The 12555-nt window shown below is 30.9% G+C and overlaps 1 protein-coding gene and 1 long non-coding RNA gene across 3 annotated transcripts in view; one reads left to right on the forward strand and one right to left on the reverse strand.

The window, feature by feature from the left end:
* The window catches only part of LOC126886036 ((11Z)-hexadec-11-enoyl-CoA conjugase-like), a 522212-nt gene that overhangs the window by 32201 nt on the left and 477456 nt on the right, over window positions 1-12555 (reverse strand). For both annotated transcript variants that reach the window (XM_050652879.1, XM_050652874.1), the window contains exon 2: window positions 9127-9216. The gene's annotated coding sequence lies outside the window, so the exon portion shown is untranslated. The remainder of the gene's footprint in view (window positions 1-9126; window positions 9217-12555) is intronic.
* On the forward strand, window positions 5531-6537 carry LOC126886066 (uncharacterized). Its single transcript, XR_007698562.1, has 2 exons — window positions 5531-5959; window positions 6047-6537. It is a non-coding gene; the product is annotated as an uncharacterized LOC126886066 (long non-coding RNA).

Raw genomic sequence — 12555 nt, forward strand, 5'->3', positions numbered from 1 at the left:
GTTGAAGCTATAACATACTTGGGAAGCAGAATCACTGATAATTGGGATCCATCCACCGAAATACGTTGCAGAATTTCTCAAGCCAAATCAGCATTTTTCCGTTACAAGAAAATTCTATGCGGTCATGACATAAATTTGAGTCTTAGGACAAGAATTACGTGTTAAGAAGTGTTACGTGTTTTCCGTTCTTCTCTACGGAGTTGAGTCATGGACCTTAGCAGGAAGAATGCTTAAGATTGTTGAATCCTTTGAATTATGGTGCTATCGAAGAATGCTGAAAGTAAGCTGGATGGACAGGGTGCGTAATGATATTATTCTGAGCAGGATGAAGAAAGGCAGAGAACTGGTAAAAATGTTAAAGTCTAGAAAACTCGAGTATTTTGCGCATGTTTGTAGACATTCGGAAAAATATAGCAATCTACATCTAATTATGCAGGGTAAAATATTAGGCAGAAGAAGTCGAGGAAGAAGAAGAACATCTTGGTTAAGAAATTTGAGGCAATGGCTTGGTCACACTTCGGAATCGCCCTTCAGATCTGCTGCGAATAAAGTTATGATAGTCAACATGATCGCTAACGTTCGATAAACGGGTATAGCACCCGAAGAAGAAGAGTAAAAACAACCTTATGCATCCATTCAAAATATGCCTAGATATTTTAGAACATGATGTTCTAAGTACCATTCTATGGATCAGCAAGTAGTGAACTACTACTACTAAACAAAATCAACGTTTTACAGAATTAAGTAAAAATTATGAATTTATTATTCGCAAGAAATATTTATATAAAAAACTCTAACAAGAAGTAAAACCACTTCTATGTAAATTGGTATATTTATTAAAACTTAAAAATCCCAATGGATTGAATAAAATATGTCCAATTCAGAACGTTTTCAGACCTATCGGTCCATCATCAGTGAATGTGCATACTTGCTAAATAGCCCCAGAACCAAACAATGGTTGAATTTAAAATTCGATTTACATTATTTAAAAATAATATTCAACAGGCTAAACGCCGATGTTACAGGATATTGCCTATGGGAACATGGTGAAACCCTACCAAAACCTCAATCAACCATCTTAGGCCAACTTTGACTATAAAGTTCACTGATGATGGACCGATAGGTCTGAAAACGTTCTGAATTGGACATATTTTATTCAATCCATTGGGATTTTTAAGTTTTAATAAATATACCAATTTACATAGAAGTGGTTTTACTTCTTGTTAGAGTTTTTTAACTATATGGTATACAGCCAACCTAGGGAACTTCCCTTTTAAAATATTTATATCTTTTTTCTCAGAAAGTAGGATAGAAGGTAAACTAAAGGCTTAAGAAAATTACATACAAACAATAATTTTAAAAAAATAAAAAAGATTTATTATTTTTATTGGCAAGAAGCTACAATTTTACTTTAAAATAAGTTTATTTGAAGTTTCGGGTTCCACTTCGGAAATTGATGCGTCAAATAAACTTATTTTAAAGTAAGAGGCTAATTCACAATAAAAATCCACAAGGAAAAAAGTTTTTCCACCTACCTCTACCGAAAGTATACTTTTCCGGACCTGATTGTAGGGAGCAAAGTTATACTTTTCCTCCCTAGGGAGGAAAATATTTTTCCTCCCTAGGGAGGAAAAGTAAAAGTGACGTCATGGTATTTCATTCATGAAATATAACTTATTGACGCCCTGTACAATACCTATTTTCTATTACGTAAGTATCTATACATTTTAACGTTTATTTAAAAACACTCTGTATTTTGCAGAATGGTAAAAAAACAGTAAATTGTTATTCTGATTTAACAATGTTTACATTAATAATTTGACTTATATTTGACAGTTGACAGTTATATTGTACCTATTTGTTAGTTTTAGTTCCAATAAATTTTGTTGGTTAGTTACATAAATAAATTAAGTAAAAATGAAAAAATTACTTGTTATTTGAGGAAGGTGGAAAAACCATATGTATAACATGGGAGTAAAGTGACTTTTCCTCCCTTGAATGATTACTGCCCTCCGCTACGCGTCGGGCAGTAAACTTCATTCTCGGGAGGAAAAGTAGCACTTTCCTCCCTTGTTATACAAATAGCTATTCCTGTAGTTGGCTGTATACCATATTTAAATTACAAAAAACAAGTAATAGTTATTTTCCTAACAAGTGCAGAAAGTCATTATTTTCCGCACGCGACTGCAGTTTGCCGAACGACGCGAAGCGGGAGTTCGGCAAGCAGTCGAGTGCGGAAAAGAGACTTTCTGCAAGAGTTAGGAACAATATTTTTTCTAAGAGTCTTTAAAAAATTACCAAATCTTAATCAATTAATTTAATTAATATGAAAATACATACACAAATTAATTCTTTGACAAGGTTGTCAAAAGCAAACTTTCAATATAATTAGTTAGCATGACGACCATCTTGGTTTCCATGACGATGATTCAAAACGACTGTTATTGTCTACCGATTTGACTTTCGAATATTATGTCAAAATAATTTTATTTCATCGAATTGTCGCATTAATTTCATTAAAACAGGAACACAATAAGATATATTTGAAATAAATTAGTAAATAATATTTAAATATTAGTTTATTGCATGTATTATAATTACTTTAAGGCCATATTAACATATCTAAATTAACACGCGTGCGGAAAAGTAATACGCGTGCGGAAAAGTAAAACTTTCTAAACTAAAATGCGTGCGCGAAAGTAGACATTTTTGTACGCTCGTAGAAAAAATCCTTTATAAAATGTTGTTCTGGAGCTATTTCCTTGTGGCATTTTTATGAGTAACTATTTAGATGGGAAATAAGCCACAATTAAATTGAAAAAATAATTTTATTAACGTTTCGAAGTTCAAATCGGGTTTCGTTGTCAAAATACAAAATACTACTAAAATAAACAAAAATGTTGTTGCTAAGTAAAAAAATTCTTCTAATAATTTGTTTAATCTGACTCATTTATATTGGCAATTCAGACGTATATTATACATTTTAAAGTAGAAGACTTTAAAATGATATCGCCAATATTTTTGAGTTGCGTTCCTGGGACGACTTTACTAAAAGATAGTTCATTCGATTACATGTAATCAATCACAACTCAAGAATATCCGTCACAAAAAAATCATAGCATGTGATCTGTCTTTAAAAAGACCAAATGCAACGATGACAGTAAATTCTCGCCTTAGAGATTCCACAGTAAATCACGAGGGAAAACCAGGAAAAAACCTCGTGATACTATCCCGACATCGTAAGTATTTGGTCTTACATTTAATTCATTTAAAAAAGTTTTATTTATTAAAATTCCCTAAAAAGGGCTACATCACAGAACTAGTTTTCGATCTGATAACAGATCGTCATCAGTGCTGACCTAAAATAAGTATAACCTGATAAGTTAAAGCCTAATTTTTGAAATTTTGACTACGGTTTTAAACAAGTTATAGGTTATACTCGCAAGATGCTGTCATGCTAACCACCAAAATACAAAAATATTCAAGTAAAAACCCTTTAAACTTGATCTTTCATTGAAAGATTGATCATAATTGTGAGATTGAACATGTATGCACAAAATATCACATGTATTCTTCTCAGGGTACCATTTGAGCCCAAATTGAGTTGTTCACATGTTGACTAGATGGTGGCAACTGGCGACTGATAACGTAAATCCTGAATGATGACATGACAGAAATGACAGTTCCACAGGAAGTTGAAGTATTTACTTACTAGTAGAGAGCGGAATATATGCAAAGTGCATATAGATACATATATTGCATATTTTCAGACAACAAACACAACATTGCATATTTAAGCTAAACACGATTTATTTTGCATATTTTAAAAATAAATTATATAAAAGTTTAAAATTTTCCTCTCTTAGTTGGAATTTTATAACTTCGATATGAACGAGCTCGTTATTTATCTATCTATCGCTCATCTGGACTTTCCCATTACTACCTGAATTTAACAATTATGGGTGTTCCCAGAAAAATATTATTTTATTAGCGTAGCAAGTCGTAGGTACCTACCTGCTTTTAAGGGTCTAATAATTATTTTGTCAGTTTCCGGCCAACATTTGTTTAAAGTAAACGTTGTATCGTATTTAGTGTTTTTGAAGTGATTGGTATATATTAAATTTAAATATATCTACCATTCAAAAAAGTGCTTGGATAAAGTGTTTTCCCGAGTTAAAGCTAAGTGGAGACAGAGTATTTTGCAAGGCCTGTTCCAAAATCGTAAGTTACATTCATTTTCACATTTCATTTTTTAAACGAGGAACTGACAAACAAAAGCATCATGTCCCACACAAGAAATTTTTCTGGAAAGAGTGTTTTTATTCGACAAATTCTCTTTTACTTCTATAAAGACGGACATAGAGAGAAGCATCAAAATACAAAAATCCATCAAATTGTAGACAATTCCGCTTTTGTTCTTCAGCTTAAGTAACGTACTTTGTTCTTTAAGTAACGTACAAATTGCTAAAGAACTTATGTTCATACAAGTTAATTTTAGTTTTTTACCAGATCTAATAAAGTCATTAGAACAAAGGAATTTACAATTAAGTGATTCGGTTAATCTTGTTAACACTTTTTCTGCTCATTGTCAAAAAATTCCCGGAAATACAGGTATTACAATTAGAAATAAATTAAAAAATGTTTTAGAAAAAAAATGAGGGCTTCGAATGTTTGAGGAACGTTGTACGTATTTTTGAAGGCAACTTTTCTGAAGATCTTACGACTTAATATATTGTTTTATTTTTGAGTATTTTTAATGTGTATTTGCATATTTAGACAAATTTAGAAAAAATACCTGCATATTTGTAGTAAAAGTAATGCATATATATGCGCATATTTTGGTAATGTTGTGTTGCATATATTCCGCTCTCTACTTATTAGTTATGTAGACACTGGTGTAAAGCTTGTAAAAATTGAAAACAGTAACGACCATCACTCCACTGTGATAAATAATGAATTAAAGAAAAATTAAACTTGATGTTATATGTTTTTTAGTTATATGTTTGGAGTAGCTGTATTAAAATGCAGTCAGGTGGTGTTTGTCCATGATGGAAGTAGGCAAACAAAATTACAAATGAAATCCTTTTGTGGTCACACTATGATAATAAGTCCTTTTGTGGTCACACCTAGGATTTGGAAACGCATTTTGTGTTGATTTAAATTTCTCAGTTATTAAATTTATTTAAATACATAGTTGGTAGTTATTGGAATTTATGTAAATGCAAGAAAAACCCACAGTAGGGGTGATAGAAGTATAAAAATACTTAAATTAATCCAGGGATGATATATCATTAAAAACAAGCTCAGATTTAGGCGACTAATTCTTAAAGACCCCGCAGGCTACCCGGAACCCCAAGGGTTTGAAACCAAATCCTCATAAAATATAGCTAACGGTAGGGAAAGGAGAGGATGAAATAGAAGGTGTATATGAGATAATTAATGAGAATGGAGCATGAACGGGCCCCAGAAAGAAACAATAAAACTTATTGATTTGGTTTTAGTATGAATGAGTGTTTATTACGGTTGAAAATTTAGTAGTAACGTTTGTTGAGTTTTGGTTGTTTATAACCGATTATTTTGTCCTTGGAGGATGTATAATTTGTATGTTTGGATGTATATGCTTTTTGTGTGAGTCAGTGAGAGAAGATTTTTGTTGTAGAGTTTTTTGTTTTGAACGCCTTGTTAGCAAATCAACAACGTTCATTCTTTTCAATAAACATTTTTGAGAAAGCACTTGAAGCCTGGTCGGCGATTTGGATTCCCAGTTTTTTTAATTGAAATGGTACTTTTTCAATCCTTTGGTGGGATGTACTGGGAATTCTCTTATTGGGGTATCCGTTGGTGTGCTGGAAATTTGGGGCACGTAAAGATTTGTCTTGGAAAATCCTCTAGAGATTAATTCGATGTTTATTAATGGCCAGGCTGAGAGTCGTGTAATAGACCCTTTTGTATGTTAAAGGTAAGCTGAGGTCATTTTTGTTCAGTTTATGGTTCTCAGTTTTAAGAAGTTAGTTCAGTTATTTTTATTTTCTTTTTCTTTTGCTAGGGTGTTCCGGTATTCAGTAATTGTATGTATTTATCGATCCTGAGGCTTTAAAGAAGTAATAGAAGTACATTTATTTACCAGATTTACATTTATTCAGTATATTGGAAATAATACATTTGGCAGATTTATTTAGAAGTTCGATATTTGACGATTAACCTTTTGACATTTTGACAAAATTTAAGGAAGATTGCAGTGTGTTTATCCAGGCAAATGATTTTTTTTATTGAAGGAAATAAGGACGGTAATAGATTTTATTTTATTTTATGGGAGAAAACAAGAAAGAACAAGGTACAATTTAGATTGGGTTAAGGGGTCTAAAAAAGGGACTAAAATACAATGATTTTTATATTTATGTGAAGGAAACAGCTGGTTCTGGTTTATTTTTTTAATTAATTACTTACTTTTGTTCTTATAAACTATTGAAATCAAAATTAATATTTGTATGTAAAAAGGGACTTAAAATTTTGTTGACATTATATTCTCTATAGTTATCTAGTGTTTTATTTGAACTGTCATGTCTCATGCTCATCTAAATCAAACCAACTAATAATATAAAAATAATTCCGACTGAGAAATAGCTGTGGTATGTATTCAAGTGATATGTTATGGTAATGGCAAATTGAAATGACCAACTTCACCCCATCTATTCAATTATCTGTTATCAGATCAAAAACTAGTTTTGTGATGTAGGTCTTTTTAGGGAATTTTAATAAATACATTTTATAAAGGATTCTACTTGTTTTTTTTTTAATCTTAAACTACATTAAAGGGGCAGGTGCAAAATCTTGATCCAATTATATTTAAAGGCATTCATTTTTTTTTCGACTCCTGAGAAAAATAACAAATATTTTTGAAAATTTTAAAACGCAGAATGAAAGATTGCATTATTACTAGTGCAGTCATTGAAGCGTAAAATAGGTTTTTACCTCCGAAATTTTTTACTATGAACCGATTTACATGAGATTTTGGAATTAGGCTTAGCTTACCCTTAACTTCAAAAGCGATATTGACCCGAACTCCGTTTTTTATTTATGAGGGGTGGAAACAACCCCTTAATGGAAAAATTGAAATTGAGCCATTTTATTGCCAGAAAACGTATTTAATAATAAAGAGTGACATTGTGAAGTGTTTTATAACACAATAACCTCATATTAAACTCATTTTCATCCCCTTGAAAACCGTACAACCCTTGCAAACAACCCCTAAATCGAAAAAATTTACAAAAAATTAATTTAGTGTGACATAAAAAGATTTAAATATAGAGTAAATGATATTTTACGTTCTCTATCTTAATTATCATATTGTTAACCCCCTTTCAACCCTTAAAAACAACCCCTAAATAGAAAAAATTTACAAAAAATTAATTTGGTTTGAGAAGAAGACTTAAATATAGAGTAAATAATATATTACGTTTTCTATCTTAGTTATTTAATTGTTAACCCCTTTCAAACCTTAAAATCAACCCCACGATTAAAAATTGTTTAAAAAATTTCTTTTGATAAACTAAAAAAAATTTAAATATCGTTCCACGTTCTCGAAAAAGCTATGATGGAAAATCATACGCTCAAGCTCTTAAACCCTTAAAACTACTCCTAAATTAAAAATACGATTAGTTTTTGGGCCATAACTACTTCAATTTTGAAGCTATCACAACTTATAAAAAACCCTTTTGAAGGAAATTAAAGGAGCTATAACTTTTTTCATTATAATATGTAGTGAAGAGCCTTTTATTTTGAAACGGTGAAGGGTCAAAAGGCTCGAGAGAGGCTGTGGTTGCGTTACCGCACGCATTTTAATCAATCATATCTTCGTTAATTTTTGTGTGATAGGAAAAACAAGCAAACCAAAATTCTTGTCTAAAGAAAACCTATTTTCTTATTATTACACTTTTTAAATTTCTTTCATTATTTTTGAGATATTATGAAATGAAGGTGGTTTTTTTAATTCGAATTTTTTTTTTCTTAAAATCGTGATTTTTTCAAAAAATATGTTTTCCAAAGCAGCGAAACTGCTAGGATCCATCAAACTCTTTATAGTAAAGTTGATTCTATACGGAATACGATTAATTTTGATTTTGGTGGAAATGGCTCTTATGAAATCCATTGATTAAAAAACATTAGATGTTCCTCTTTTTTTCATTACAGCTCACTCGTTTCACATACAAAAGACTTTTAACAGTGCTCATTTTAAAGCTTATTTTAAGCACTATAAAATACTTTCTCGTGAACATGCATAAAATTTATTTGCTCTCGGCTAGATGGCATGGAATACATCGATTAAATTTCACACAAAATAAAAAACGGATTTGATCTTCAATACCTAGCATAATATTGCACTTAGAACACTCTTTAGAAAACCAGTTTTTTCATTTTTTTTTACCTGCTACAATTTTGTTCCTTATGATATTATCGTTAAAATACATATTTTTGGAGATATTTGCAAAAAATTTGAAAATCGTGAGAAAATTCCGAATTTTCAATTGCCAATAACTTGAAAAGTATTAAGTTTTTGAAAAAACTTTATACAACATTTTTTGCTTCAAATTAGGTCTTCTACCGATATCTGAGGTTATTTTGAAAAAAAAATTTCCACCACCGAAAAGGGGTGGCAACCACCCTCAGGGTGAAAACGGAGTTCGGGAAAATATCACTTTTGAAGTAAAGAGTAGGATAAGCCTAATTCCAAAATTTCATGTAAATCGGGTCATAGTTAAAAAATTTTAAGCTAAAAAGCTTCAATGACTGTACTATACCGACTGCAGAAATTCCCTTATAATTAATTAAAAGTTTCTTTTGAAGATGACATATTTGAAATTAAAAATCACACTTCTCATTTTTTACCCCTGTTAACTTAAAATAAACATTACCTATAGAAGTTTTCAGGGACTCTTGGCCCTCGGTAATAATGTAATCTGCGTTTAAATTTTTCAAAAATAATTCTATTTTAAATACTTATTAGTTTACTCAGGATACAAAAAAAATGAATGCATTTAAATAGCATTGGACCAAGATTTTGCGCCTACCCTCTTAAGAGGTCATAACAAAATAGCTTCAGAATAATATAAATAGAAACGATATTACCTTATGGGCCAGTAACAAAAATCTGTCGATTCTAGAAAATGATGTAACTGTGACTATAGAGCATTGATGGACTGGCGAAAATCGATCTATGAACTAGCGAAGACCTACAAACGTATAAATACAACTGAACAAATTACAAAAAAGAGGGTTTTTCATAGTTTTCGCTCGAATTGAGTACATAGTTTTTCAAAATTTATTCCTCCCCGTGGTGTTAATAAAATAAAGAACATAGATAGATACGTGGGCAGTCCGATAAGTACTTAGCTTACAAAAAAAAAAGAAAATTTTTGGAAAAGTTGTAGCGAAAGCGATTACAAAAATTGCAATTTTACATTATACAGTGGCCTCTAAGGCTAGCACTTCACTTGCGATTTGTAGTCGCAGCGACAAAAAATCACTGTCGCAGAAAATCTAGAGTCTAGAAAATTAGTCGCTGTTTTCAGAATCGTGAATTAAATGCTACAAGGATGTAACATCAGCTTTTAGATGTTTTTTTACTCTAGAGATAAAGAAAAACTCCAGACGTCAATTAATACTTTATGCGAGAAACATAAAAACGATGTTGATGAAACCAAAGAGAACTTGCATAATGAAATTACCCATTTTGTAACGTTATGCCAAAATTTTAATAAACATACAATTTATGAAAAATTTGATATCATCCAGGATGTAAAGGCAACTTTTCCCAATATTTTAATTTTACTGCAAATTTATTTGACGAGACCAATTTCTAATGCGTCAGGCGAGCGGTATTTTTCGGCTTTAAAAAGAATAAAAACATATTTAAGGTCAAATTTTGGTCAAGAAAACCTAGACGCATTATCACTATTGTATACAGAGAATTAAGAACTGGAGAAACTGAATTGTGATAATACTATATGGCAGTTTGCGAATGCCAAGTCAACAAAAAAGTAATCTAATTTTTGTCTTTATGTATTTTTTAGAATATGTTTTTTTTGCTTCTCATGTGTTGTTTTGTGGAACTTTCTGTTTTTTATTTATGTTTTTAATAGTTATTTATGAAACAGTTCGTGAAGTATGCTTTTTGCGAACGCACGCGATTTTTAGAGCACGAGCGACAACGGAGCGAGTGCTATACATCGCGTAAGTTCGCAAAAAGTACTTCACGCACAGTTTCATACAATATTTTATCTACGATAAACAAATAAAAAAACTGTAACTCTTCGTCACTGGAATTCATTTCTATTCTACAATTTTTGAACTTTGACATTTAAAAATCCTAACTACTTTCAAACCACAAAACTGTAAAAATTTTGTTGTAAGTCATTCCTCATATTGTCATCACCATGACAACGCGAAATTTAGGGATATTTGATTATATGAAAGTGTGCCAAAAAACCCATTAAAAGTGTGCGAAAAAGTAAATCCCATTTAAAATACATTGTTACTTCACGCACACTTTAAAAACTTCACGCACTGCTATCTATAATGACAGTTTTCACAAACTAAAAACTTATTCATAATATGGCATAGAGTAGATAAATGTATTTTTTGGATTATTTCTACGTTTGCTATTCTTCTTGCTTGTTTAAAAAAATATTTTATGGATTTTACAGTAAACCTTTATACTAGTTAATGCATGTGTTTTCTTGTGCGTACAAAGTACACACATATTCTTTTTTTTTTTTTCGGTATACCGAATGACGAACATATTGCCTTATAATGGCTTAAACACACGAGACTGGACTGGTTTGGTATTACAATGGAACCTCAATACGTCGGCCCCCGATAACCCGGAAGTCCGGCTAACCCGGACCGATTTTCATCAGACAAACATTTCAACAATAAAAATGAATGTATTATGTTAAAACATTTTATCTGTAGCCTCTTCTGGAATGTCTTAAAAATATCGAGTTTCATTGATAAAACTTCGCTTCGAACATTTAATATAATATTTGAAAGATAATGGGTATTTGTGTAATTTGACCTATACGATAGTAAAAATGACTCATGGCACACGGCGGCGGCGCGGCGGCAGAGCGATGTTAATTATCTGGGTCTATCGCAAACAACAGGCATCTGTTATTCCTTTATGTATTTCCAACTGTCTTTTAAAAAATTATTTTTTAAACAATGGGCTTTTAAACAATGAAAGAGCCACTGTTCTTAAATAACATAACATTGTTCCGATGGCAGACGAAATTGACACAACCGAAACTGACTGACTTTTTTAACTAGAAATGAACAATACTCTATACTCTATACTCTATACTATACTGTCTATACTATACTCTTTACAACTATAGATAAGTTAGATGTGTACTGTACATATATAGGGTGAGGCAGATAAAGGGCCTATTAGAAATATCTTGAGAACTAAAGGTAACTGAATTATGAAAATTGGAATAATGAGGTTTTGAAGATGATCTATTTAATGAAAATATTTTCATCTACTTGGTACTTCCGGTTATACCGGAAGTTGCTTATAACTTCGTTTTTTTAAATAGGACACCCTGTATATTTTGACATTTTTGGATTCTCCTCGATTTCTTCTTTCCTAAAATATAATGTTTTGTAACATTAAACAGGGTAGGTTAAAAGATATTTACGTTTTCTTATTAATTTCATAGCTTTATTCACACCCTGTAGGATTGTAGTAGTTTGACATAATAAACTTTATTTGCATTCAAATGATTCTTAATATAGTCTACTATTGTTAGCAATTATTAGTATAGCTAAATTTTTAATAATAGTATACAGGCTGGGTCTAAACTCGGAATGAGTATTTTCTGAGTTTTCTTAAATGGAACACCCTATATTTTAGTATTGTAATGAAATGATATTTTATGGTACTTTTATATTTCTTAAGCATTCCCTATACCTAACTGCTTTAATTTGTGCTTAATTGTTAATCGCACCAACAATCTTAACTTCGATGGTATTTTGACAGTTCAACCATTATTGGCAATTTTAAGTATCAGTCTAGATTATTATGTATTTATTTCCAAAAAATTATTTGTGATTGAATATTTTCACGGCCAACCTAATACAATTTTACATATTTTGTGTTGCAATTAATGTTTTGCTTGAATCACCAATAACTCACAAATTAAAGCAGTAAGGTATAGGGAGTGCTTAAGTAATTAAAATGTACCATAAAACAACATTTCATTACAATACTAAAATACAGAGTGTTCCATTTAAGAAAACTCAGAAAATACTCATTCCGTGTTTCGACCAACCCTGTAAACTAAAACGAAAAATTTAGCTATACTAATAATTGTTAACAAGAGAAGAGTATATTAAAAATCATTTGAACATAAATAGAATTTATTATGTCAAACTACTACAAGCCTACAGGGTGTGAATATTGCTACGAAATTAATAAGAAAACGTAATTATCTTTTAACCACCCTGTATAATATTACAAAACCTTATATTTAAAGAAAGAAGAAATCGAGGAGAATC

Source organism: Diabrotica virgifera, chromosome 1 (assembly GCF_917563875.1).
Source record: "Diabrotica virgifera virgifera chromosome 1, PGI_DIABVI_V3a".
NCBI classification, from domain to species: domain Eukaryota; kingdom Metazoa; phylum Arthropoda; class Insecta; order Coleoptera; family Chrysomelidae; genus Diabrotica; species Diabrotica virgifera.